Source organism: Jaculus jaculus, chromosome 14 (genome assembly GCF_020740685.1).
Source record: "Jaculus jaculus isolate mJacJac1 chromosome 14, mJacJac1.mat.Y.cur, whole genome shotgun sequence".
NCBI lineage: Eukaryota > Metazoa > Chordata > Mammalia > Rodentia > Dipodidae > Jaculus > Jaculus jaculus.
Genome location: NC_059115.1, coordinates 6,719,040 through 6,746,129, shown reverse-complemented (window position 1 = coordinate 6,746,129; position 27,090 = coordinate 6,719,040). Strand labels below are relative to the sequence as shown.

At 47.6% G+C, this 27,090-nt stretch overlaps 1 long non-coding RNA gene across 1 annotated transcript; it reads right to left on the bottom strand.

The window, feature by feature from the left end:
* Nucleotides 1–16,594: 16,594 nt before the first annotated feature.
* LOC101599055 lies at nucleotides 16,595–18,270 on the bottom strand. The gene is made up of 3 exons (XR_006633522.1): nucleotides 18,143–18,270; nucleotides 17,268–17,484; nucleotides 16,595–16,824 (listed from the first exon to the last, which is right to left on the bottom strand). It is a non-coding gene; the product is annotated as an uncharacterized LOC101599055 (long non-coding RNA).
* Nucleotides 18,271–27,090: the final 8,820 nt, after the last annotated feature.

The following is a 27,090-nucleotide window of genomic DNA, read 5'->3' as shown; positions in this document are numbered from 1 at the left end:
AATCATATAAAGCCGGGCATGGTAGTGCACCCGTTTAACCGTTTAATCCCAGCACTCAGGAGGCAGAGACAGGAGGATCGCCGTGGGTTCAAGGCCACCCTAAGTTTACATGGTGAATTCCAGGTCAGCCTGGGCTAGAGTAAAACCCTACCTCAAACAAACAAACAAACATAGAAGAGAGTACCCTGCTGTGTGTGTCTGTGAGGCTATGGATGATGACTTTTGCCCAGGCTCCCTGACCCCTCAGCAGAACCTGGAAAAGAACTGAGAGCCCAGGCTGAGGTCTGAGGGACCCAGGAGGCTGTGAACGGCACAAAGGACGAAACCTATGCTCCAGTCTGTTGGGAAGGGGACCCGGAAACTGGCTTTGGGGCAGCTTGTGCCAACTGCTGCTGTGTCCCCGGGTCCCTGGTCCTTGCTGTCTCCCAGTGCTGGAAGTTGGGTGCTGGGGTGGGTTCCAAGCTGTTACAGGTTTCCTTGCAGACCCAAGGGGAACTTCCTATAGAAGTTAGAATTTGAGGGCTGGAGAGATGGCTTAGCGGTTAAGCACTTGCCCGTGAAGCCTAAGGACCCAGGTTCGAGGCTTGATTCCCCAGGATCCACATAAGCCAGGTGTGCAAGGTGGTGCATGCATCTGGAGTTCGTTTACAGTGGCTGGAGGCCCTGGCGTGCCCATTCTCTCTCTCTCTCGCTCTCTATCTATCTGTCTCTTTCTCTCACTCTGTGTATTGCTCTCAAATAAATAAATAAAAATAAGCAAAATAAAAATATATAGAAAAAAAAAAGAATTTGTTGTAGCTATTTCAGTTGCTTTTGTCTCCCTTGGCCTGTACAAAGGGATGATGGGGGCGCTGGGGGAAGGAGGGTCTCACTGGGGGGCTTATGCTACCTCACTGTGCTCCCCAGTGGTGAGGGCCCATCAGAAGAAGTTAAAACGCTAAAGCTGTGTGGGGCAGACCATGATGGAGGGGGGGTGGTTACTGGAAATAAAGCTGAGCTTCTGGCTGCTTGCTTTCCCATGGGAGTGGATAATGAGGCGATGAAGCCTTTTTGTTTACTAAAGGCCTGTTGAAGGGGGTTAGAGCTGTTCCCCAAAGTAGCCAGATAAGTCAAAGGTTGAATCTAGCTATCTGTGAGTTTGTAAGTTCATAAATCCTTCAGTTATGTTGAAGTCTTATAAGAAGTTGGTAAGGCATATTCTAAGACATTGTTCTCCGATAGAAACTGGCCGGCGCATCCATGACCCCACCGAGTAATTAAAGAGAGAAAGACCAGAAAAGGTAAAAAGGCAGAGATGGACCTTCAGAAGACTTTAGAGGAAAATAAACTGCTAGTGAACATCAGCCACACTAGGGTTGATTAGAAAAGGGAAAATTTGGGGTGGAGAGATGGCTTAGTGGTTAAGTGCTTGCCTGTGAAGCCTAAGGACCCTGGTTCGAGGCTTGATTCCCCAGGACTCAACGTTAGCCAGGTGCACAAGGGGGCGCACGCGTCTGGAGTTTGTTTGCAATGGCTGGAAGCCCTGGTGCGCCCATTCTCTCTTCTCTCTCTCTTTATCTGCCCCTGTCTCTCTCAAATGAATAAATAAAAATTGAATAAAATTTAAAAAAAGAAATGGGAAATTGTTACACAATTTACAACTGGGAAATATGTGTTTGAGATTCTCTTTCCTTTTAGTGTAGTTCCCTTTTGTTCTGATGGAACATAAAACTGTAGCCCTGAACTCACAGCGATCCTCCTACCTCTGCCTCCCGAGTGCTGGGATTAAAGGTGTGCGCCACCACACCCGGCCATCAACCTGTTTTAATGACAAAGATACTTGGACAAAAGGTCAGCGGTTAAGGCATTTGCCTGCAAAGCCAAAGGATCCTGGTTCGATTCCCCAGGACCCAGATGCACAAGGGGGCGCACGCAGCTGGAGTTCGTTTGCAGTGGCTGGAGGCCCTGGCACGCCCATTCTCTCTCAAATAAATATGTGTTCTTGCAGCCTCCCGTCTTACATCCTCTCGTCTTACATCCTCCTCCAGCTTCAAAATCTCCTTTGCCCTCACATGCCCTCTTCCTCACACTTTTCTGCATTTTGAATCCCTCCTGAGACATCACACTTTCCTGGAGTGCCACAGGACCTGAGGCCTCACACCGTGATGTGGCCTAACACCCCCCTCAATCTCCCATGTTCCGGCTGTATCACAACCCCCTTCAGGCTCAATCCATCCTGTGGCTGCACAGCATCCTGCAGCCTCACACCCTCCGATGGCTTCACACCCTCCAGCAGCGGCACATCCTTCTGGGCTCCTCAGTGCCCTGTGGTTCTGACTAACAAGTGAAGCCCCATTGAGTTTCTAGGTTGGTTAGCCCAATGGCCATTGCAGATCTCTGCCACCTTGCATTATTACCTGGTTTTGCAATACTTGCAATGACATAAGTGGTTGATAGTAAGTGTACTCCCCTCTTGTGATGAAAGTCACAATTTTAGTGAAGATTTAATGACTTAAAAAGTGTTAAATGATATATGTAAGTAAATCATATATTTCAACACAAAAAGCAGTGTAAATTTAAGGAAAATATAGTGTGCCCATGATCATGTAAAACTGCAAATTCTTTTTTTTAAATTTTTTTTGTTTATTCTTATTTATTTATTTGAGAGCAACAGAGAGAAAGAGGCAGATAGAGAGAAAAAGAGAGAGAGAATGGGCACACCAGGGTCTCCAGCCAGTGCAAATGAACTTCAGATGTGTGCGCCCTCTTGTGCATCTGGCTGACGTGGGTTCTGGGGAAGCGAGCCTCGAACCGGGGTTCTTAGGCTTCACAGGCAAGCGCTTAACCGCTAAGCCATCTCTCCAGCCCAAAACTGCAAATTCTTGTACTATCTTTTTTTTAAAAACGTGCCAAAAACCAGACACAGTAGTAGGCATGTTTAAATTTTTTTTAAATTTATTTGACAGAGAAAGGCGGTGAAGAAAGAGAGGGAGAGAGAGAGAATAGGTGCACCATCGCCTCTAGCCACTGCAAACGAACTCCAGACAAGTCCGCCCCCTTGTGCATCTGGCTAACACGGGTCCTGGGGAATCGAACCTGGGTCCTTAGGCTTCAGAGGCAAATGTCTTAACTGCTAAGCCATCCCTGCAGTCCTCACAATATCGTGAAATTCCAGTAGGACTTCTGGGTTTAGGGCTGATGGTATGTAGCCCTGAAGGGGGAAAGAAAGGAAACATCACGCAGGAAGAGGAATCCATGACTACCACTACTCAGGCACAAAGCAAAGATTAATCTTCACAGCAACAAACAGAATACCTCCATGGGTAAGGAGAACAAAGGTGGACTCACAGGAGGGAGACTGAAAAGGAGAGTCATTCACCATTCCCAAGTATTTGCCCAGGGAGAGACCACAGGGAGTGTCGTTACTTAAACTCTCGTGCACATCCAGTGAAAAGGGAGCGCACCAACGTGCTCTCAAGGTCATTCAGAGCTACTAGTGACATAAGCCTGCACAGCCTTCCGAAGAAAAGCGATGAAGCCATGGCAGAAGAGTACTTCCCTAGAATCAAGACTGGCAATTCCCCATGGTGTTCACACACCTTCACTGCAACAAAGGGGGAGAGAAATGACGAAGGACACGGGAAGAGGTTGGTGAGGGAAAATGGTAAGTGATGCGTGATCTCTGCGAAGTGTGCGCCACATTCACACCAACGAAAGGCAGTGACAGAAGAACAGCCTGACATGTTAATATAGAAAGGGGCAGGTAGAAAGTATCTCAGTTCTACGATGAGAACGAACAATTAGAATATGTTGGGCTGGAGAGATGGCTTAGCGGTTAAGCGCTTGCCTGTGAAGCCTAAGGACCCCGGTTCGAGGCTCGGTTCCCCAGGTCCCACGTTAGCCAGATGCACAAGGGGGCGCACGCATCTGGAGTTTGTTTTCAGTGGCTGAAGGCCCTGGCGCGCCCATTCTCTCTCTATCTGCCTCTTTCTCTCTCTGTCTGTCGCTCTCAAATAAATAAATTAAATTAAATTAAATAAATTAGAGTATGCAAAAACACTGTGCGGGAAAGAAATTATTCTTTCTCTCAAGCTATAACTGAGGAACATGGCACAAATACACACAAACACACCCCACAGCAGAACTATCAGATACACGGAGGCAGTAGATGTCATAGGAGAAATGTGTTCATATGAAATAATCACTCAACCAAATAAAGCACTGAATTATGTGGTAAGAAATATGAGTGTATCACACGCATGAAATCGGTGGTGATAGTTATGGTGGAGGGACTTTAGGAAATGTTGTGTTGCCTGGCCCCAAATACCACCGGATCCGCAGGTGTAGTTACACGCATGGTTGGAATCACCAATGAAGCTGGATCCGGTGCTTTCCTCTACTAGGTGGGTCTAGGTTGAAAGCAAGAAGGGAAGTTCAGGGGCATTGAAGCAAACTGCAATCTCCCATGCTCAATGCCCAAGTTATACACATGCCCCTATTCAATAATCACACTCAAACACAAAATCACAGCCATTTATATGGGGTGAGACAAGAAAATATCACACACACAGTGGTGAAGACAGACTGGGGTCTTTCCCTCTTGAGATACCTTGTGAATTAGGTCACTCAAACCCAAACCTACCCATAGGAGGAGTAGGAGGAGAGCCTGGGGCATGGTTAAAACTCCCTCTGGTTTCAAAGACACACTGACTGCACCGTGAATATAATCATAACACTAAGGGATCAGAAAACCGGGCACTGTCATATTGGAGGACAAGAATGTGGTGCATGCGCACGTGTGTGCGCACACACACACACACACACACACACACACACACACGAGAAAACCCATGGTGGGGAAGGAAACTGCTCTTTGATGTTAGTGATACAAGAGAAACTCAGTTCATGCACACAAACATCCCAACCAGTTATGGTGGAGTTACTTTAGGAAATGTCACCTGGCCCCAAAGACCACTGGATCCACAGGTGTACTTAGGTGATTTCCACCGTCAGTTGGGTGTACGTTGAAAGCAAAAGAGAAGTTCAGGCACATTGAAGCATATTGCTGTCTCCCATGCTCATTACTCAAGCTATGTACGTGCTCCTATTCAATAATCTCACTTAAACACAAAAACGCAATCATGGGCCGAGCGTGGTGGCGCACGCCTTTAATCCCAACACTCAGGAGGCAGAGGTAGGAGGATCGCCGTGAGTTCAAGGCCATCCTGAGACTGCATAGTGAATTCCAGGTCAGTCTGGGCTACAGCAAGACCCTACCTCGAAAAAAAAAAACGCAATAATGTATATGGTGAGAGACGAGAAAATATCGCACACACATAGTGATGGTGACAGACTGGGGTCTTTCCCGACTGAGATATCTCTGGGAGGCCCGGGTGTGTGAGGGATGAGGGGAGCCAGGACTTCTGAGCCCTTGTCACAGAGCATGGGAGACAGCAGGACGCGAGATTCAGAAACTAAGGAGGAACAGTGAGAGTGAAACCTGGAAGGTTCGGGTGGAAAGGCGGGTGTGCAGGAGCTGCACTGATCCTGCTGGCCAGGGGTCAACTTAAGTGTGACCTCCACTGCTTGTTTTGTTTATGTGTGTGTATTCTTTTTTTCCTGAGACTTTGAACACAATGCTTTCTTGTAGAAATGTAGTTTTTTTATGTTTTTTTTTTTTTTTTTTCGAGGTAGGTTCTCACTCTAGCTCAGGCTGACCTGGAATTCACTATGGAGTCTCAGGGTGGCCTTGAACTCATGGTGATCCTCCTACCCCTGCCTCCCCAGTGCTGGGATTAAAGGCGTGTGCCACCACGCCGGGCAGAAATGTAGTTTTGAACATATGATACTTTTTCTTTTTACAACATTTTCTTTTTATTTATTTATTTATTTAAGAGAGAAAGAGGCAGAGAGAGAATGGGTATGCCAGGGCCTTCAGCAAATGAACTCCAGACGCATGCGCCACCTTGTGCATATCTGCTTCCTGTGGGTCCTGGGGAATCGAACCTGGATTCTCTGTCTTTGCAGGCAAGTGCCTTAACTGCTAAGCCTTCTCTCCAGCCCGATTTTTTTTTTTTCCTTACAGGTTTGTCAGGGGTTAGAAAATGGCTCAGCAGGTAAAGGCATTTGTTTGCAAAGCCTGTGATCCCAGGTTTAATTCCCCAGCATGGATGCAAAGTTGCTCAACGGCCAGACTCATTTGCAGTGGCAAGACAGCCTGTCTCAAAGAAGATGGAGTCCAGACAATTCCTCTCATCTTCACATGCCTCTCGAATGCTGGGATTAAAGGTGTGCACCACCATGCCTGCTTTAAGGCTTATTTTTCAATCTCAGTGCTATAGTTACAATTATATATTCAATAATATGAACACACACACATATGACAGATATATTCTTTTTTTTTTTTTTTAGTGAAATAGAGATAAAGAGGCAGAGGCAGGCAAATAGAGAGAGAGAGAGAGAATGGGCACACCAGGGCCTCCAGCCACTGCCAATGAACTCCAGACGTGTGTGCCCCCCTTGTGCATCTGGCTTACATGGGTCTTAGGGAATTGAACTGAGCAAGGTGGCACATGTGTCTGGAGTTTGTTGGCAGTGGCTGGAGACCCTGGTGTGCCCAATCTCTCTCTCTCTCACTCTCTCTGCCTCCTTCCTTCTCTTGCTCTCTCAAATAAATAAAGATATTTAAAATAAAAATAAATTATTAGAGAGAGAGAGAAAAAACAGGTGCACCAGGGCCTCTAGCCACTGCAAAGGAATTCTAGATGCATGTGCCACCTTGTGCATCTGGCTTATGGGGATTCTGGGGAATTGAACCTGTGTCCTTAGACTTTGTAAGCAAGTGCCTTAACTGGAAAACCATCTCTGTAGCCTCCCCTCACCTTTTCTTTTCTTTTCCTTTCCTTTTTTTTTTCCCCCCCTGGGCTTACTTACTCTTTTTTTTTTTTAATTTTTTTAATTTTTTTTTTAATTTTTATTAACATTTTCCATGATTATAAAATATATCCCATGGTAATTCCCTCCCTCCCCACCCCCACACTTTCCCGTTTGAAATTCCATTCTCCATCATATTACCTCCCCATTACAATCATTGTAATTACATATATACAATATCAACCTATTAAGTATCCTCCTCCCTTCCTTTCTCCACCCTTTATGTCTCCTTTTCAACTTACTGGCCTCTGCTACTAAGTATTTTCATTCTCACGCAGAAGCCCAGTCATCTGTAGCTAGGATCCACATATGAGAGAGAACATGTGGCGCTTGGCTTTCTGGGCCTGGGTTACCTGACTTAGTATAATACTTTCCAGGTCCATCCATTTTTCTGCAAATTTCATAACTTCATTTTTCTTTACCGCTGAGTAGAACTCCATTGTATAAATGTACCACATCTTCATTATCCACTCATCTGTTGAGGGACATCTAGGCTGGTTCCATTTCCCAGCTATTATAAATTGAGCAGCAATAAACATGGTTGAGCATGTACTTCTAAGGAAATGAGATGAGTCCTTTGGATATATGCCTAGGAGCGCTATAGCTGGGTCATATGGTAGATCAATCTCTAGCTGCTTTAGGAACCTCCACACTGTTTTCCACAATGGCTGGACCAGATTGCATTCCCACCAGCAGTGCAGAAGGGTTCCTTTTTTTCCACATCCCCGCCAACATTTATGATCATTTGTTTTCATGATGGTGGCCAATCTGACAGGAGTGAGATGGAATCTCAATGTAGTTTTAATCTGCATTTCCCTGATGACTAGTGACGTAGAACATTTTTTTAGATGCTTATATGCCATTCGTATTTCTTCCTTTGAGAACTCTCTATTTAGCTCCATAGCCCCCTTTCCTTTTTTTTAGTTATTCACTTATTTGTTCAAGAGAGTGAGAGAGAGACAGACACAGAGAAAATGGTTGCGCCAGTGCCTTGAGCCACTGCAAATGAACTCCAGACGCATGCGGCACCTTGTGCATCTGGCTTACATGAGCCCTGGGGAGTCAAACCTGGGTCCTTTGGCTATGCAGGCAAATGCCTTAACCGCTAAACCATCCTTCGAGCAACCCCTTTTTTTGTAGTTTTTTGTTTGTTTGTTTTTGTTTTCAATGAAGGGTTACACTTGAGCCCAGGCTGACCTGGAATTCACTATATAGTCTCAGGATGGCCTTGAACTCACAGCAATCCTTCTTACCTCTGCCTCTTGAGTGCTGGGATTTTTTTAAAGGCATACACCACCATCTGGCTGCTTTTTTTGTTTGTTTGTTTGTTTTGTTTTGTTTTCGAGGTAGGGTCTCATTCTAGCAGAGGCTGACCTGGGATTCACTATGTAGTCTCAGGGTGGCCTCGAACTCACGGCAATCCTCCTACCTCTGCCTCCTGAGTGCTGGGATTAAAGACGTGCACCACCACGCCCGGCTCTTTTTTATTTTTAAATGATTTATTTATTGATTTATTTGAGAGAGAGAGAGAATGGTCATACCAGGGCCATCAGCCACTGCAAATGAACTCCAGACACTTGCACCACCTTGTACATCTGGCTTACATGGGTCCTGGGGAATCAAATCTGGGTCCTTTGGCTTTGCAGGCAAGCGCCCTAACCACTAAACCATCTCTCCAGTCACCCCCTTTCCTTGAGGCAGATCTCACTCTAGTCCAGGCTTGCCACAGCCATCCTCCTATCTCAGTCTCCGCAGTGCTGGGATTAAAAGTGTGTGCCAGGCGGGGCATGGTGGCGCATGCCTTTAATCCCAGCACTCGGGGGGCAGAGGTAGGAGGATCGCCATGAGTTCGAGGCCACCCTGAGACTACACAGTGAATTCCAGGTCAGCCTGAGCTAGAGTGAGACCCTACCTTGAAGAACCAAAACAAACAAACAAACAGACAAGAGTGAGCCTGGCATTCTGCTCCAGCCCCTCCCCCAGCGCCTGCCACACTGCCGTCTTGCTATCTTTTTGTGACTCACATGATTCTCAGGGCTTCACTGCCTTGGGTACGGGAGTTACAGATGCGTGTGGCCACACCCAGATGTTTTTCCTTTCCTTTCCTTCTTTCTTCACTGTGTCATCTCAGGGTGGTTTGAACTCATGGCAGTCCTCCTACTTCAACCTCTCAAGTGCTGGGATTAAAAGACATGAGCCACCGTGCCCCGCCTTACACCCAGCTGTTTTTGTGGCGCCTGGGGTCCTCCCTTCTCTCAGACCTCCTCAGGGACCCTCAGGCTTGGGCAGGAAGCGCTTTTAACCACTGAGCCATCTCTCCAGCCCCATTCCTCTGCTTTCTGAGGCCCTGCCCCCCTCATTTTCCCACACTTCTTCCTCCCACGGCTCTGACCCTTGTCACAAGCCGTGCTCCCCTGTCCTGTCTCTCAGTCAGGCTCCGTCACCCCAGGCTTTCCTTTCACCCACCCTGCATCCCACTTCTCCCTAGTCAGCTTAGGACCCTCCACTGCCACCTGGAGGGAGCTCGGCCTTCAGCTGGGGTCCCTCCAACTTCCTCTCCTCACGCTCTGCAGGGCGGCAGAGGCTTCATGGGCCCTGGGGGTAAGCTGCAGGCTGAGATGTCACACAGCTGGTGGCCCAGGCCTGAGCTGTCCGATGACCTAATAAACCTCTGTGAGTGAATGGACCTGAGCGACCTTCATTGCTGGTGTGAGACTGGGCACTGGATAGAGTGGGGGGCACTCGAGATCCTAACATTGGGAGACTGAAACAGGAGGATCCAGGCCAGCGGTTAGCCTGGGCTGTAATGGGGGACACTGTCCCAGAGGAAACTGGAGACCAAGAACATTAAATTTCATCTGTTATTAGCAATGGAACTGAGCCCAAATGCACAAGACACAAACAGGTTCAGAAGGTCGGAGTGAAAGATCCGGGAGCAGGAGGGAGGCCGTCTTGGTGCACTGTGAAGAGGGGAACGTCTGGTCCTGTCACACGCTCTCAGCGCCTCGACAGGGGGAGCCTCTGTGGGGTGGGGAGAGTGAGGCTTTGCTGGGGGGGGGGTGTATCCTTTCACGTTTTGAGAGGCGTTTGTTTTGCTGTGGTTTGGGGGCCTTGCCCATTCTGAACAAATATTCTATCACTGAGTTCTGTCCTAGTTCAGAGCCTTTTTAGATGTTTATTTACTGAAAGAGTGAAAGAGAACGGTAGAGAGAATAGAGACAGAGAGAATGGGCGCGCCAGGGCTCCAGCCACTGCAAACAAACTCCAGATGCATGCGCCGTCTTGTGCATCTGGCTTATGTGTGTACTGGGGAATCAAACCCGGGTCATTAGGCTTTGCAGGCAAGCTCCTTAACTGCTGAGTCATCTCTCTAGATCCATCCTTTTAAAATTTTCATTTATTTTCAAGGAGTGAGAATGGGCACACCAGGGCCTCTTGCCATTGCAAACGAACTCCAGATGCATGTGACATCTTGTGCATCTGGCTTATGTGTGTACTGGGGAATCAAACCCGGGTCATTAGGCTTTGCAGGCAAGCTCCTTAACTGCTGAGTCATCTCTCTAGAACCGTCCTTTTAAAATTTTCATTTATTTTCAAGAAGTGAGAATGGGCACACCAGGGCCTCTTGCCATTGCAAACGAACTCCAGATGCATGTGTCATCTGTGCAAGCACTTTAACTGCTAAGCCATCTCTCCAGTCCTAAAATATTTTTTAAATATTTTACTTTTATTTATTTATTTATTTATTTGGTGGAGAAAGAGAGAGAGAGAGAATGGGCCCACGAGGGCCTCCAGCCACTGCAAACGAACTCCAGATGCGTGTGCTCCTTATGCATCTGGCTTATGTGAGTCCTGGGTCCTTTGGCTCAACAGGCAAATGCTTTAACCACTAAGCCATCTAAAATATTTTTTCAGCCACTAAAATATTTTTTAAATTAATTTTTTTTTATTTATTAGAGAGGGAGAAGATGGACACTGGCCTCCGCAAATGAACTGCAGATGCATGCACCTCCTTGTGCATCCAGCTTTATGTGGGTACTGGAGAACTGAACCACTGGGCATTGCAAGCAAGCACCTTTAACTGCTGAGCCATCTCTCCAGTGCCCTGAACTTTTATTTTGAAACAGGCTTGTGCTATGTAGTGTTGGCTGGACTTGAATTTGAGATTCTCCTGCCTTAGTCTCTCAAGTGTTGGGATGACTGATGTGTGCCACCATGCCTGACTCTCAATCTGAGCTTTAAGCATTCCACAGAAATACTGGCATTGGGCTATAGGGATGTAGCTCAGCTGGGGGATGTTTGCCTAGCATGTATGAAGCCCTGGGCTGGGTCCCATCCCTGGTACCCTATAAGTCAGGCATATTTACACAGGTCTATAACTCCAAAAGGAGTGCATCAAGTGTGTGGCCAGCCTGGGATACAAGAGACCCTGTGTAAAAAACAGGGAGGAGCCGGGTGTGGTGGCGCACACCTTTAGGCGCTTGCCTGCAAAGCCAAAGGACCCAGGTTCGATTCCCCAGGACCCAAGTTAGCCAGATGCACAAGGGGGCGCATGCGTCTGGAGTTCATTTGCAATGGCTGGAGGCCCTGTCACACTTATTCTCTCTCTCTGCCTTTCTTTTTCTCTCTGTCTCTCCAATAAATAAATAAAAATAAGAGCCGGGCCTGGTGGTGCACCCCTTTATCCCAGCACTTGGGAGGCAGACATAGGAGGATCATTGTGAGTTTGAGGCTAGCCTGGGAATAGAGAAGGAATGCCAGGTCAGCTTTGGCTAGAGTGAGACCCAACATCGAAGAAAGAAAGAACAAAAGAAAGTAAGGAGCCAGATATGGTTGTACACGCCTTTAATTTTGTATTTTTTGAGGTGGGGTCTCCCTCCAGCCCAGGATGACGTGGAATTCACTCTAGTTCCAGACTCACCTCAAACTCACTATATAGCCGAGCCCAGCTCTGATCTGACCGGCGAAATCACAGCAGTCCTCCTACCTCTGCCTCTGGAGTGCTGGGATTAAAAGTGCACCACCACGCAGCCTCCCTGTGGTCCTCTTGAAAGCCCATTAGAGGGGTCAAAAGTCACCATGAAAATGAGATCTTAGTGAAGCCACTGTCTTTGGCTGTTGCAGAGCCTTTCTTAGTGCGCATGTGTGTTAATTGGGAAGTACCTGACACCTCCTCTTTTGCTGCAGAGCCTAACTGCAGCTTCAAGGATGCTTGACCACAAGGGGGCGTTGTGACTCTCAGGAGACTGGGCCACCAAGATGCTGTTCCAGGGCTGGCTTAGCGGTTAAGCCTGGGCTTGAGCAGGACCCTACCTAGAAAAAAACAAAAACAGGGTGCTGGAGAGATTGCTTAGCAATTAGTGCTTGCCTGCAAAGCCTAAGGACCCAGGTTCAATTCTCCAGGACCCACGCACTTGGGAGGCAGAAGTAGGACGATCACTGTGAGTTCAAGGCCACTCTGAGACTCCATAGTGAATTCCAGGTCCGCCTGGCTACCTCGAAAAACCAAAAATAAAAATTTAAAAAAATTCCCTGCCTCTCTCTCCCCTCTTTCTTCTTCTTCTTCTCTTCCTCCTCCTCTTCCTTCTCCTCCTCCTCCTTCTCCTCCTCCTCTTCTTCTTCTTTTCTTCTTCTTCTTCTTTTTTCATTTTCAAGGTAGGGTCTCACTCTAACCTAGGCTGAGCTGGAATTCACTATGGAGTCTCAGGTGTCAAGGTGTCCTCGAACTCACAGTGATCCATGATCCCTCTACCTCTGCCTCCCGAGTGCTGGGATTAAAGGTGTGTGCCACCACGCCCGGCTCTCTCTTTTTCTTTTTCAGCAATCTTATGTAGACTTGACCTCACTCACCTCAGCCTCCCGCCTCTTGGCCAGTGGCTGTTCTTCCCTTCCCCCTCCTGGACCCCGTGACTCCTGCCCCTCCATTATTGTGCAATAATTCCCACAGCAGACAGAAGCTCTTCTGAACCACCCGTTGCTCCCCGTTGATTTCCTGCCTTCCCCTGAGGATGTGGCCTCTCCTCACCCTCCACTGAAGTCCTGGCAGGGCGCCTGATGGACAGGCATGTTGGCCAGGATCTGCCCCATGGAGGAAAGAAGATGTGTCAGAGCGATTGCTGGGGGAACAGTTGGGGGAGGACGGTTTGGGTTGAGGGGTGGTTCTGGGAGACTGGAGTTAGGTATTCAAGAAGTCTGGTTGAGGTTTGGCTGGGAGAAGCAGACTAGACAGGAGGGAAGAAAGACCCACGTGGTGGTGCATGACCTTAATCCCAGCACTCCTGAGGCTGAGGTAGGAGGATTGCTTGTTGAGTTCAAGATCAGCTTGAGACTACCTGTGTGGAGGTCTGATGAAGCCATGTGGATGAACCATGGGACTGCAGTGGAATTTAAAACACCCTTTTAGTCTCAGGGTGTCCATAAACTCACAGCGATCCATCCCCCTACCTATTCCTCCCAAATGCTGGGATTAAAGGTGTGCACCATCAAGCCTGCCTAAAAATATTTAATCTCAGTATTTAACAGTTTAGCCATCTCTCCAGCCTTGGAGTACATTTGTAGTGGCTGGAGACCCTGGTGAACCCATTCTCTCTCTCTCTCTCTCATTCTCTCAAATAAATAAATACTTCTTTTTTGTTTGTTTTTTTGAGGTAGGGTTTCACTCTAGCCCAGGCTGACCTGGAATTCACTATGGAGTCTCAGGGTGGCCTCGAACTCCCAGCAATCCTCCTACCTCTGCCTCCTAAATGCTGGGATTAAAGACGTGCACCACCATGCCTGGTTTATAATACTTCTTTTTAAATTTATATATTTGACAGAGAAAGAGAGAAAGAGGCAGATAGAGAGAATGGGTGCACCAGGGCCTCCAGCACTGCAAATTCCAGACACATGTGCCATCTTGTGCATCTGGCTTATGTAAGTCCTGGGGACTCGAACCTGGGTCCTTTGGCTTCACAGGCAAACACCTTAACCACTTAGCCATTTCTCCAGTCCAAATAAATAATTTTTTTTGTATTAAAAAAAGAAAGAGACCAGACATGCAAAGTGGTACATGCCTTTTTGGGGTGTACACTACCATGCCTTTGATCCCAGCACTCCGTAGGCAGAGGTGGGAGGATCACTTTGAGTCTGAGGCCAGTCTAGGACTACAGAATGAGTTCCAGAACAGCCTGGGCTTTAGTGAGACACTACCTCTAAAAAAACAAAAACAGGAGGCTGAAGAGATTGCTTAGTGATTAGTGCTTGCCTGCAAAGCCTAAGGACTCAAGTTCGATTCTCCAGGTCCCAAGTAAGCCAGATGCACAAGGGGGTGTGTGCATCTGGAGTTCGTTTGCAGTGGCTAGAGGCCCTGGCACACCCATTCTCTCTCTCTCTCTCTGCCTCTCTCTCTCAACTAAATAAAATAAAATAAAATAATATAAAATAAAATAAAACAGCCTTTAATCCCAGCACTGAGGAGACAGAGGTCGGAGGTTTGCCGTGAGTTTGAGGCCACCAGAGACTACATGGTGAATTCCAGATCAACCTGGGCTAGGGTGAGACTCTATCTCAAAAAAAAATTTAAAAAGGGGGGGTGCTAGAGAGATGACTTAGTGGTTAAGCACTTGCCTGTGAAGCCTAAGGACCCCGGTTCGAGGCTCTATTCTCCAGGACCCACCTTAGCCAGATGCACAAGGGGGCGCACACATCTGGAGTTTGTTTGCAGTGGCCTCTTTCTCAGTCTGTCACTCTCAAATAAATAAATAAAAATGAATTAAAAAAAAAAAACAGGCAAGAAGAGGAAGAAAGAGAAGGAAGGAAAACAGGAAGAAAGTGAGAGGGAAATGACCACACATATCTGCCCTGCTATCTGCTGGGAATTCCTCAGGGGCATGTGTTCAAGCCCAGCCCCTTCCTGATGCTGTGCCTGGTGTGTGACTTCCAGGTTCAGCTCTGGACCCAAAGTAAACAGCCTGGCTGCCCGTGAGGTTTGTGGTGGACTTTCTCCTCTCTCCCAGCTCTTGGGCAATTCGTCTTTCAGCATCTGAGGTTTTCGCCACTGGTAAGACATGGGCCCTCAGACCACGTGAACGTGCCCACTCCTCACCCTTTCATCCGTGGACTAAACTCCCCTCCCATTCCCCCTTCTTTGGTCCTCAGACTCTCACTCACCCCTCCAGACTTCTGAATAAATATCATAATTCACAAAAGAAATAATCCTTCTCAGTCTTGTTTGATTTGTTTTTTTTTTTTTTTTGTTTCAAACTCAGAATAACTTAACTCTTGTGTTATTTCATATGTATCTGGAAATGGGACAGATAGATGTCTTGATCCCATCACAAGAGGTAGAATTCCAGCATTTGGTACAACATCCCAAGACAGGGTCAAAGTGACATTCCTACTTCCCTTGAGACCATTTCCATCATCAAAGAAAAAATATTTTGTTTTCATATCTTTCAACAGTAGCTTTGGATTATCACCTCTCAGAACAATCTTGTCCCAAAGGACAACTTGGTTCAGAGCATTATTTTTTGTTGAATATTCTGCTGATAAATAAAGAAATAACTGTTTAACATTCTGGTCAAATATGTTTTCTAGATCAGCAGTTATATCAAATGTAATGAACCCCAGATCACTTCTTTCTCTAGGTCCCGTGAAGTCTTCAACATTTTTTTTTTCAAAGCATCTGCGAGCGAAGTGTTTGGCAAGAGCAAAGACCAGAGCCGCAGCTGCAAAGGGAGTGGCAACGGGGAGAGCCAGCGAAGCGGGGCCGCAGCCCCGCCTGGCCCTGTGGGCAGCCTGATTTCAGTTTTTATTACTGTTGTTGTTTTGGTTTTTCGAGGTAGGGTCTCAGGGTGGCCTTGAACTCACAGAGATTCTCCTACCTCCGCCTCCCCAGGTGCTGGAATTAAAGGTGTGCACCACCATGCCCGCCTTTATTAAGATTCTTTAAATTTTTTTTAATATTTAATTAATTTATTTATTTGAGAGAGAGAGAGAGAAATATGGGCATGCCAGGAACTCCAGCCACTGTAGACAAGTTCCAGACTCTTATACCACCTTGTGCATCTGGTTTTATGTTGGTATTGGGGAATCGAACCTGGGTCCTCTGGCTTTCCTGGCAAGGGTCTTAATTGCTAGCCAAGCCATCTCTCCAGTCTTATTTCAATTCTTTTTTTCTTTTCTTTTTTTTCAAGATAGGGTTTCACTCTAGCTCAGGCTGACCTACCTCTCCTGCCTCTGCTTGCCTGAGAGCTGGGATTAAAGGCGTGCACCACCATGCCCGTCGTTTTTGAGAACTTCATTACATGAACCTACCATAATTTGGCCATATTCCTGTCTCATTATTCTCTTTTGTTCCCTTCCCTCAACACCCATTCCAGGCAGGTCTCTCTTTCTGTTTTTGATACCTCATTCCTTTTGGCTTCCTGCACCACCATGAGTTCGAGGCCACCCTGAGACTACACAGTGAATTCCAGGTGAGCCTGGACTAGAATGGAATCCTACCTCAAAAAAAACAAAAACAGTCAACTCACCGGGCATGGTGGCACACGCTTTTGATCCCAGCACTCAGGAGGCAGAGGTAGGAGGATTGCTGTGAGTTCGAGGCCACCTTCAGACTCCATAGTGAGCTCCAGGTCAGCCTAGGCTAGAGTGAGACCTTGCCTCGGAAAAAAAAAAAAAAAAAAAGCTAATGAAGCTTCCAACTTGCTCAAATAGAATTACAAAAAGCCAAAATCGTGTTTGTCACAGAGATACAGTCCACCAGATTCACCAACCCTGGACAGCTGTTAATAGTGTTTAGAGTCTTGAGATAATGAGGAATACAGGCATCCTTTGGACAGTCTTCTGTTGTCCTTTCTTCCCAGTGAGATTTGTGGATGTGAGGAATGACGCCACCACCAGCCACTGTCGCCTCGATCAGTTCAATTCTTTCTTTAAAAAAAAAAACTTTTAACTTTTTTTTTTTTTCGAGGGGTCTCACTCTAGCCCAGGCTGACCTGGAATTCACTATGTAGTCTCAGGGTGGCCTCGAACTCATGGTGATCCACCTACCTCTGCCTCCCGAGTGCTGGGATTAAAGGTGTGCACCACCAACCCCGGCTAAATATTTTATTGTTTTTTAAATTTATTTGAAAGAGAGAGATACAAAAAGAGAGAGAATGGGTGCACCAGAACCTCCAGCCACTGCAAATGAACTCCAGACCTGTGCGCCCCTGTGTGCAGCTGGTTTACGTGGGTCCTGGGAATCGAACCTGGGTCCTTTGGCTTTGCAGGCAAGTTCCCTTAACCACTAAGCCATCTCTCCAGCCCCAGATAGTCCAATTCTACCTCTCCAGGAATAGCAAGTTGCAAGTGTCTGGGGTGATGCGCTTTACCTTCAGGTCTTTTGAGGCATTTTCTGCCAATCCAAGTGAGGTATGCTGGGACGGCAGTCCCCTGCGTCTACACGTCCATGGCTGGTTCTCCTAGATTTCAGGTGTCCAAGGATATGGCCCACAGGGAACTGCAAGCAGTCGCTGCCGCTGCAAGCGGGACACCGCCTTTGTCTTGGCCTCTCCGGAGTCCTTTCCAGCCTTACCACCAGCCATTGCCCTAGCAAAGCAGAGAAGAGGCTAAGTCAGTCGGACGGCCAGACTCCCAACACCTACTCCCCCCTCACACCGCGATTCAAACTGCTGTGGTGCATCTGGCTTACAAGGGTCCTGGGGAATCAAGCCTCGAACCCGGGTCCTCCAGCTTCACAGGCAAGCGCTTAACCGCTAAACCATCTCTCCAGGACCGGTACACGCTTTTAATCCCAGCAGTGGGGAGGCAGAGGTAGGAGGATCACCGTGAGTTCGAGACCATCCTGAGACTACATAGTGAATTCCAGGTCAGCCTAGGTTAAAGTGAGACTGTCTCCAGTGCTAAACTCATTAGTCAAGAGGAGGATTATGGGCTGGAGAGATGGCTTAGCGGTTAAAAGCTTGCCTATGAAGCCTGAGGACCCCAGTTCGAGGCTCAATTCCCCAGGACACACATAAGACAGATGCACAAGGGCGCACACGCGTCTGGAGTTTGTTTGTAGTGGCTGGAGGCCCTGGCGTGCCCATTCTCTCTCTTTCCCTCCCTCTTTCTCTGTCAAATAAATAAAAAAATAAATAAAATATGGAAGGGGAAAGTGACCAAGAGACAAGAGAGGAGAGAATGTAGGGAAAGGAGGAGGTGGAGGAGGGTGGAGGAGGGCCAAATGAGAGTAATTTCCACTCACAGGGTAGGAAGGATCCAGAACTTTTTAAAATGCACAGACGCCAGCAGATGAAATGCTGAGGGAATCTTTACTTTGGGGGAGAGAGCGAGTCCTCCCACCACTCTGTGAGACGCCTGAGGTGCTTGGAGAGGCGCAGCCTGAGGGACAGGCCTCGCCTTCCAGAACCTTCTAAGGGCTTCTTGCAGAACATTCCACTGTGGGGCCTTCGGGGACAGGCTGAGCCAACTTGGCAGCCTCCACTGTCCCTGTGGCTGGGTCACTGCCCTGGCCTCTGTCTGCCTCCTCTGCTTTCTCCTCCTCACTTCCCCTCCTCTCTGGCTTCTCCTCAGCCTCGGTCTAACCCTCCCTTGTCCTTGCTTCTTGCCACAGACGCCCTGGGCTGGGCTGATGTTTTCCTTTTATAGAGCATTTGAAAAACACATATGAATAGGTAATTGGAGGCACATGGTGTGGATTGGCCAGGCGGAGGGGGAAGATCATGCAGGCTGTCTGGTCTCACTTCCTCTCTCCCCTCCCCTCAGGCCCTTCCTGGGAAGGTACCCTAGCTTCTTTCATCCCGTCCTGAAAGGCTCTCATGCAGAAAAATGCCTGCTCCAGCCACCACTGATGGACCCTGGCCAGAGGCGAAGGAAATGGCCACATCAGAGTCCACCAGCTTGCCAAGGCTGGACCTCTGCGGGGAATGCTCAGAGGACCACCGGCTCCCAGCCTGGGTGTACATGTGTGGGGAATGGGGAACCTACGGTGTGGGAACAGAGGAAGGGTCCAGATATTTTATTTTCTTTTATTTCTATACTTTTGATTTTTCAAGGTAGGTTCTTGCTCTAGCCCAGGCTGACCTGAAATTCACTATGTAGTCTCAGGATGGCCTCTAACTCACAGCGATCCTCCTACCTCTGCCTCCTGAGTGCTGGGATTAAAGGTGTGTGCCCCCATGCCTGGCTTTGTGGGTTCCTTTTTATTTTTAAAATATATTTTATTTATTTGTGACAGAAAGAAAGAGGAAGAGAGAATGGGCACGCCAGGGCCTGCAGCCGCTGCAGATGAACTCCAGATGCATGTGCCCCCTTGTGTATCTGGCTAACATGGGTCCTGGATAATTGAACGGGGATCCTTTGGCTTTGCAGGCAAACACCTTAACCACTAAGCAATCTCTCCAGCCCGAGGGTTCCTTTTTTATTTTATTTTATTTTTTATTTATTTTTGTTTATTTATTTGAGAGTGATAGACCGAGAGAGAAAGAGGCAGAGAGAGAGAGAGAGAGAGAGAGAGAGAGATTGAGAGAGAGAGAGAATGGGCATGCCAGGGCCTTCAGCCCTGTAAACAAACTTCAGATAGCATGCGCCCCCTTGTGCATCTGGCATGTGCATCTGCACGTGGGTTCTGGGGAATGGAGCCTCGAACCAGGGTGCTCAGGCTTCACAGGCAAGCCCTTAACAGCTAAGCCATTTCTCCAGCTGCCCCACCCCCGCCTCTTTTTTTTTATTTTTTATTTTTATTTATTTATTTATTTTTTTTTTTTTTTTGAGGTAGGGTCTCACTCTAGCTCAGGTTGACCTGGAATTCACTATGTAGTCTCAGGGTGGCCTTGAAGTCATGGTGATGGTGATCCACCTACATCTGCCTTCCAAGTGCTGCAATTAAAGGCGTCTGCCACCATGCCTGGCTACTTTATTTCGTATTTTATTTTGGTTTTTCAAGGCAGAGTCCTACTGTAGCCCAGGCTGACCTGGAATTCACTATGTAGTTCCAGGGTGGCCTCGAACTCATGGCAGTCCTCCTAGCTGTGCCTCCCGAGTGCTGGGACTAAAGGCGTGCGCCACCACGACCGGCTCTTTAGTGTCTGTTGTTATGATTTGCTTGTGTGTGTGCATGTGTGGGGCAGTGTGTGCGGTGTATGTTGGAGGCGGGGTTCTCCACACTGGAGCTGGATAGAATAGCATAGTGTCCTGTTCATCACGCTTTTGGTCTGGTTTTGAGCGGGAGTCTCTTTTGACTGATTCTAGAGCTTGTGGGGCCCTCGTAGTTTTTTTTAGGTCTCTGTTCCCCTATGAGACTGGGGTTACAGGCACCCAAGGCCACACCCAGCTATTTCCGGGAAATCTGGAGAATTCAGCTCTGGTTCTCTGGGGCCCCTCAGGCGCTCCTCCTTGCACAGGAAGCTCAATTCACCTCTGAGCCGGCTCTCCAGCCCAAGGGTCCACATTCCTGTGTTTTTGCTCAGAAACAGCTAGGCTTATGTAAGCACAGATGGTGGTTGTAGTATTTAGAACATTCATAGACTGTGCCTGTTTTTTTTTGTGTGTGTGCTGTTTTGTTTTTCCTTAAGAAAAAGGGGTGAGAGGGGCTGGAGAGATGGCTTAGTGGTTAAGGTGCTTGCCTGCAAAGCCAAAGGACCCAGGTTCAGTTTTCCAGGACCCACATAAGTCAGATGCACAAGGTGGTGCATACGTCTGGGATAATAAGAGTACTCTTTAGTATTTCTGAGGCCCTAAATTCAGGTTGTAGCGCCCTCCTCCAAACAAAAATTACGCTGGGCATGGTGGCACAGGTCTTTAATCCCAGGACTGGGAGGCAGGAGAATCACTATGAGTTTGAGGCCTCCCTGAGATTAACTGGGTCCTTCAGCTTTGCAGGCAAGTGCTTTACTGCTGAGCCATCTCTCCAGACGCCTAATTTTATTTTAAATGTTTATTTATTTGAGAGACAGCAAAAGAGGCAGAGATAGAAAAAGAGAGAATGTGTACACCAGGTCCTCCAGCTACTGCAAATGAACTCCATATGTGTGCGCCCCCTTGTGTGCGTGTGCCACATTGCATGCATGTGTCACTGTGCATCTGGCTTACTTGGGACCTGGAGATTTAAACTGGGGTCCTTAGGCTTCTAAGGCATGCACTTTAACCACTAAGCCATCTCTCCAGCCCTAATTTTGTTTTTTTTTTTTGTTTTGATTTTTTTCCAGGTAGTGTCTTGCTCTAGATCAGGCTGACCTGGAATTCACTATGTAGTCTCAGGGTGGCCTTAAACTCATGGCAATCCTCCTACCTCTGCCTCCTGAGTGCTGGGATTAATGGTGTGCGCCATCAGGAAAAAAAAATATTTTATTTATTTGCAAGTAGAGATAAAGAGAATGGGTACACCAGGGCCTCTAGCTGCTGCAAACGATGTATGTGCCACCACGCCCGGCTTGAGCTGAGCTTTTGAACCCAGTCTTCTGGCTGCCCCTGTTTCACATGGGTACTGAGGAACCAACCATGGGTCAGTATGGTTTTTCAGGCAAGTGCCTAAATCGCTGAGCCATCTTTCCATAAGGTATAAAGCCAGAGAAGTTGGATTATCAGGAAGTTGGGAAACAAGTTTTAATTGTTTTGCAGGATAGAGAAGGCCTTGGTCAAAGTTAACCTATGAGCCACAGCCACAAGGAACAAGGACTTAAGGGATCTGGGATAAGGATGGAGACATGAGGGAACGGCAAGGGCAGAACCCTGAGATAAGAGTGAGTTGGATGTGTCTTAGGACAGGAAACACAGCAATGTGACTGGAGGGGACTGTGTGAGGAAGACATTCAGAGGTTCAGAGACTTAGCTAGATGTAGCGTCACATGCTTTCAACCCCAGCACTCCGGAGGTGGAGGTAGCAGCATCACTGTGAGTTTGAGGACAGCCTGGACCTACAGAATGAGTTTCAGGTCAGCCTGGGATACAGTGAGGCCCTGCCTTGAAAAACAAAACAACCAGGCTGGAGAGATGGCTTAGCGGTTAAGCGCTCGCCTGTGAAGCCTAAGGACCCCGGTTCGAGGCTCGGTTCCCCAGGTCCCACGCTAGTCAGATGCACAAGGGGGAGCACGCGTCTGGAGTTCGTTTGCAGAGGCTGGAAGCCCTGGCGCGCCCATTCTCTCTCTCTCCCTCTATCTGTCTTTCTCTCTGTGTCTGTCTCTCTGAAAGAAAGAAAGAAGGAAAGAAGGAAAGAAGGAAAGAAGGAAAGAACGCCTTTAATCCCAGCACGCAGGAAGCAGAGGTAGGAGGATCGCTGTGAATGCGAAATCAGCCTGAGATGACATATGAACACCAGGCCAGCCTGGACTAGAATGAGACCCTACCTCAAAAAAAAAAAAAATTATTTTGTCTGGAGAGATGGCTTAGCGGCTAAGACACTTGCTTGAGAAGCCTTAGAATCCAAGTTCAATTCCTCAGTACCCACAATAAAGCCAGATGCCAGGTGACAATGGTCACACGTGCACACTAGGTGGCGCATGCGCCTGAAGTTTGATTACAGTGGCTAGAGACCCCGGTAAGCGAATTCTCCCCTCTCTCTTATTCACTGTCATTCCCACTCTCACTCTCTCATATAAAAAATAAAACTGAAGAGATCGTTTAGCAGATAGGTGCTTGCCTGTGAAGCCTAAGGACCCCAGTTCGAGTCTCGAGTCCCCAGGACCCAGGTTAACCAGATGCAGAAGGGGGCGCACGCATCTGGAGTTCCGTTTGCAGTGGCTGGAGGCCCTGGCGCCCCCATTCTCTCTCTCTCTCTATTTGCCTCTTTCTCTCTGTCTGTCGCTCTCAAATAAATAAATAAAAATGAAGAAAAAAATTTAAATGTATTCACAGAGAGGCAGGAGAAGAGAGGGAGAATGGGCACATGAACTCCAGAAGCATGCGCCACCTTGTGGTCTGGCTTTCCATGAGTACTGGGGAATCAAACTGGGGTCATTAGGCTTTGCAGGCAAGAGCCTTAACCACTGAGCAATCTGCCCTGCCTATCCATATATATATATATATATGTATATATATATATAATTTATTTATATATAATTTATTTATTTATTTTGGTTTTTTGAGGTAGGGTCCCATTGTAGCCCAGGCTGACCTGAAATTCACTATGGAGTCTCAGGGTGGCCTCGAACTCATGGCGATCCTCCTACCTCTCCTTCCCAAGTGCTGTAATTAAAGGCGTGAGACACCACGCCTGGCTTTTAAATCTAATTATTTGCAAGGGGAGAGAGAGAGAGCGAATGAGAATGGGCTTTCCAGGACCTATTGCCGCTGCAAATGGACTCCAGATACATGTGCTTCTTTCTACATGTGGCTTTACGTGGGTACTGGGTCAAACCAGGGTCATCAGGCTTTGCAGGCAAGTACTTGACCCGTTAAGCTGTCTCTCCAGGTCTCTTTTTAGTTTTCTTCCCTTCCTTTGTCCTCCCTTCCTTTGGAGACAGGATATCCCTAAATTGCCAACGTGGACCTCAAACTCAACAATCCTCCTGCCTCACCCTCTGGAGTGCGGAAATAGCAGGTGGTTCACGTCCAGCTGTGGCTCCTTTCCTCAGAGGCCTTAGCTTGATTTCAACCGGCTGTCACTACAAGATGGGCCACAAGCCTGACGACAGCTGAGACATCACTCCTTCAGAAAGCTCTGTGTCAAAGGGTGTGGGAGGCTCTGCCGTGAGCGCCTGAGGTCTCGCTTGTTCTCCAAGGAGGCTGTGCTGTTTCCACCCCTTCAGCAAATGTGTCAGGGTGCACCGACTTCTGCCAGCTCTGCCATCCAGCCCCTTTGATGGCTCCACTGTTCCTGGAACAAACCCTTTGGACTTTCCTTTGTAACCCTGCCCCGTCCACTCCTCATGCAAGGCAGAAAGTTACTCGCGATTCCTTATAACTTCACATGACATCCCCCGAGATGGTCTGCCATCTGTCCCCAGAAATGTCCCCAGCACCATGGGTGGTTATGCAGTTCTCCAGCAGCAGAGGTACAGAGACTTACTTCCCACGACCCCTCACCTATCTAAATCTATCTAGCCTCGTTTCATTGTGGCCTGTTGTGTTTGAAGAGGTTGAAAACCTGATTGTAACTGTGTTCAGTAAAAGCCACAGCTTGATTCACCTGAGTCAGAAATCATGGTGGAAGGCTACAGAGATGGCTTAGCAGTTAAGGCACTTGCCTGCAAAGGCTAATAACCCAAAGGCTTGGGAACGCCGAGTTCAAATCTCCAGATCCCACTCAAAACCGCTGGGCATGGCCACACACACCTGTAACCCCAGTTCTGCAGGGGAGCAAAGACCCCCAAAATCCCAGACTCATAAATTCAGAAATCAGTACAGAGACTCTGGCTCTCAAAACGAGACCAGGCAGAAGAGCAACGGGGCAGGACACATGATGTCCTAATCCGGCCACCACAGGTGAGTGACCCCCCCACACCTGGAGCACGGCAAGTGCACAGATATGTGCATAAACACACACACACACACACACACACACACACACACACACACACAGGGAGAGAGAGCGAGGTAGAGAGAAACGAAAATAAATTTAAGGATACCTGAGTGCGGTAGTGCATGCCTTTAATCCCAGCACTCAGGAGGCAGAGGTAGGAGGATCGCTGAGAGTTCGAAGCCACCCTGAGACTACATGGTGAATTCCAGGTCAGCCTGAGCTAGATGACACCCTACCTCAATAAATAAATAAATAAATAAATAAGTAAATTTAAGGGACTGGAGAGATGGCTCAGCAATTCAAGGTGCTTGCTTGCAAAGCATGATGAGCTGGGTTCCATTCCGCAGTACCGATGTAAACCAGATGCACAAAGTGGCAAATACATCTGGAGTTTGTTTGCAGAAGCTGGAGGCCCTGGTGAGCCCATTCTCTCTGTCTCTCTTCGCTCTGTCACTCTCTGCTTGCAAATAAATAAGTAAGAATAAAAACAAAATAAAATTAATTGGGCTGGAGAAATGGTTTAGCGGTTAAGGCGCATGCCTGCAAAACCTAAGGACTCAGGTTCGATTTCCCAGGACCCATGTAAGCCAGATGCACAAGGTGGCCCATGTGTCTGGAGTTCGTTTGCAGTGGCTAGAGTCCCTAGTATGTCCATTCTGTCTCTCTTTCTCTCTCTCTCTCTCTCTCTCTGCCTCTTGGTCTCTCTCTCTCTCTTAAATAAATAAAAATGAATTTTAAGAAGTATTTTAAAAGTTATGGTGAAGCCAGGAGTGGTGGTACACGCCTTTAATCTCAATACTCAGAAGGCAGAAGTAGTAGGATTGCCTTGAGTTTGAGGTTACCCTGAGACTACACAGTGAATTCCAGTCAGCCTAGGCTACAGCAAGACCCTACCTTGGGGGGGAAAAAAGACAGAGAAAAGAAAAAAAAATTAAATATTTTATTTTTGTTTATTAGAGAGAGAGAATATGAATGGGCACACTAGGGTGTCCACTGCAAACTCCAGACGCATGCATCACCTTGTGCATCGGGCTTATGGGGGTCCTGGGGAATTGAACCTAGGTGGTTTGGCTTTGTAGGAAAGCACCTTAACCTTTAAGCCATCATCTCTCCAGCCCAAGAAAGCAAATTTTTTTGTTTTGTTTTTTTGAGGTAGGGTCTCACTTTAGCTCAGGCTGACCTGGAATTCACTATGTAGTCTCAGGGTGGCCTTGAACTCATGGCGAATCTCCTACCTCTGCCTCCTGAGTGCTGGGATTAAAGGCCTGCGCCACCACGCCCAGCTAGAAAATAAATTTTTAACCAAGTAGAATGTGAATTGTCCTCACACTGTGTGACTTCTCTGTGTTCTGCCTAGTTTGTGCCCCTTCTGCCCACTGTCCCTCATCCCTGTGTTTTGGCAGTCTGAAGCAGGAAGCCTTTTGAGCTCATGTCTTTTCCTTCCATCAGTCCTCTGTGGGATCAGGACAGAGTGAGCCCATCGGTTTCCACGTGCCTTCAACTTCCATGTCTCTGGGCCTCATTGGAGCCTGAGACAGCCACCCCATTTCACTCTCCCTGCCCTAGACTGAAATCCTGGAGCTCTTTCTCGGGTCCTGGAGGACTTTGCTCCACTCCCTCCCCAGGCTGAAGTGTAAACTGCCACACCTCGAGTTCAGGACCTGCCTTCCCTTCTCTTCCCTTCCCACAGAAAGTAAGGCTGGAGCCTGGCAAGGTAGCACATGCAAGTAAGCCCAGCACTTGGAAAGCTGAGGCAAGAAGATTATCCAGAGTTCAAGGCCAGGGGCTAGAAAGATGGCTCCTCGGAAAGCCCGCTGACCCAGGTTCAATTCCCCAGCACCCATATAAAGCCAGACAGACATCTGGTCGCAGCAGCAAAGAGACCCTGGTGCACATACACACACACACACACATACAAATAAATAAATACATCTTAGGGCTGGAGAGATGGCTTAGCGGTTAAGCTCTTGCCTGTGAAGCCTACGGACCCCGGTTCGAGGCTCGATTCCCCAGGACCCACGTTAGCCAGATGCACAAGGGGTGCACGCATCTGGAGTTCGTTTGCAGTGGCTGGAAGCCCTGGCGTGCCCATTCTCTCTCTCTCTCTCTCTCTCTCTCTCTCTCTCTCTCTCTCTCTCTTTCTCCTCCTCCTCCTCTCTGTCACTCTCAAATAAATAAATAAAAATAAACAAAAAAAAATTTAAAAAAAGACAAATAAATAAATACATCTTAAACTATTTTTATTAATTTGAAAGAGGGAAAGAGACAGAGAGATAAAGAATGGGAATGCCAGGGCTTCCAGCCACTGCAAACAAATTCCAGATGCATGTGCCACCTTGTGCATCTGACTTATGTGGATACTGGAGAATCGAACCGAGGTCCTTTGGCTTTACAGGCAAGTGCCTTAACCGCTAAGCCATCTCTCCAGCCCAAATACATTTTTTTAAAAAATTTTTTATAATTAACAACTTCCATGATTATAAACAATATCCCTTGGTAATTCCCTCCCTCCCCCAACTTTCCCCTTTGAAACTCCATTCTCCATCTCATCCTCTCCCCATCTCAATCAGTCTCTCTTTTATTTTGATGTCATCATCTTTCACTTTTTTTTTTTTTTTTTTTGAAGCTCAAGGCCAGTCTGGTCTATAAATGAGTTCCAGGCCAGCCAGTATTACAGAGTAAGACCCTGTTTCAAAAAATACAAACACTGCCTGGCTTGGTAAACCCCTTAATCC